This window comes from Pundamilia nyererei, unplaced genomic scaffold (assembly GCF_000239375.1).
Source record: "Pundamilia nyererei isolate P.nyererei 1_Seehausen unplaced genomic scaffold, PunNye1.0 scaffold00597, whole genome shotgun sequence".
NCBI classification, from domain to species: domain Eukaryota; kingdom Metazoa; phylum Chordata; class Actinopteri; order Cichliformes; family Cichlidae; genus Pundamilia; species Pundamilia nyererei.
Window position 1 is genome coordinate 134,203 of NW_005187998.1, and position 1,754 is coordinate 135,956.

General features: G+C 38.5%; 1 long non-coding RNA gene across 1 annotated transcript; it reads right to left on the reverse strand.

The window, feature by feature from the left end:
- Nucleotides 1-1,430: 1,430 nt before the first annotated feature.
- On the reverse strand, nt 1,431-1,754 carry LOC102211959 (uncharacterized). The gene is made up of 2 exons (XR_312422.1): nt 1,695-1,754; nt 1,431-1,539 (listed from the first exon to the last, which is right to left on the reverse strand). It is a non-coding gene; the product is annotated as an uncharacterized LOC102211959 (long non-coding RNA).

Consider the following 1,754-nt stretch of genomic DNA (forward strand, 5'->3'; position numbering starts at 1 on the left):
GTTATCGTTTTCATTATTATCACTGCAGCATCTGATAGAGCCAGTTACACAGCCACATCCTTTGAACCTTAGAAGTGAATGATATCGTCTGCGTATTGCCCTTTTGTTCCCATTTGGATCAGTTTCTAGAAGACACAGGCAGTTTGTTAATATTCCCTGTTATTACTGACGGTCAGATATTGCACATCGGGCTAACAGATCACCAACAAGTTAAAGACAAAATATCTTTTACCAAAAGCTGAGAAATGCTGAGGTTTGCACAGGATACTATCCAAACTTAGAGAAAAAGACGATATTACAAATGGGATTTAACTCATGTTTGTAATCATAAAATGTATATAGCAACCATTTGTTATACAGAAAACCTCTTTAGTCTACACCACTACCAACAGGCTGACCAATGGTGCTTGAGGTTTTTCTTTCAAGCCAAGATGAATCATTACACCCTTAACATAAACCATTTAGTGTTTGGTCAGTCTCGAAACGGAGACGACTGATGAGACTTGCATCAATCAAAGCAAAAGCAGCAATAAAACAAATAAAGCCAAAGGGGGGGAAAAAGAAGCAAATATGGTTTCTTTGTGAATAACTGTAAGCCGAGACGGTGCTTCCACATTACTAACCTTACCGCGCTGTCCCCTGGGACGTCTATGTTGGATATGAGTGGGATTCTTCCTGTGTTTCCTGGCTCATTAAGCTTCAATTTCTCTCTCTTTGTTAGACAGAAAAATGCAAGAAACAGGACTGCAACAAAAAGCAGGCGTGTTCAAAATCAGAGGTCACAGAGTTCTTTTATGTGTGGTAGGCATCACAAGAATGAGCATAGCAGCATTATACACTACACTATTGTATGCAATAGTGTTCACTTCCTAATATGCAATGAGCAAACTACAAGAGAACCCCTATCTAACCCTTACAAATTAATCACAATGGGAGACTCACAGAGCATCAGGAGCAGGACCACAGGGCACAGCATAGTCATAATTCCTAGTAGTCCGAAGGACACAGAGCTGCAGGAAAAGGTGTATCAGTCATTTTCCAAGAGTCCAGACAAAGGAAACAACCATACCCATCTTACCCTGCATCCACTTTTTCAACATTGACATTCACAGGGATGGACTGCCACGTGGCACTGCTGCCATTCAGTGATGCTGCATTTTGTGCAGTGATCTGAAGCTGGACATCATTGGTCTTCTCATAATCTAATGGCTGGAAAAAAGAAAGACATTTCTAAGTTTATGAATATAAATAAGTTGTATATAGGCTGACTTTGCATTAGATGTGATCCATGCAAAAAGCTTCCACCAACATCACTAAATGATAATAATGAATTGAATAAGAAGCCAGTCTCACCTTTGAGATGTACAAAAGCCCTTCGTTTGTTTGCGGGTCAGGAACTATCCTGAAATTTCCATTTTCGTTTCCTTTAGTAATGACAAACTTTGACATCCAGTTCGATGTGTTTATCAAATCTTTATCTTGAACAGGAATTCGAAGTAAAAGTTTTTCACTTTCATCTTCTTGCACAGTGACATTATACTACAAGAAAAAAAAGCAGAGGGGGTTAATTGCTGTTTACTTATGTTAGTAAAAAGTATTTTGGTGAAATAAGTAGAAAAAGGACGCCAAAATCAATCGATATGATTTCAGTTATTCAGCCAAATTACAAACTGACACTTCTTTCAAACACTTACAGATGATTTCATGAAGGTTGGTGGATTGTCATTAATATCACTCAGAGCAATTGTTGCTGT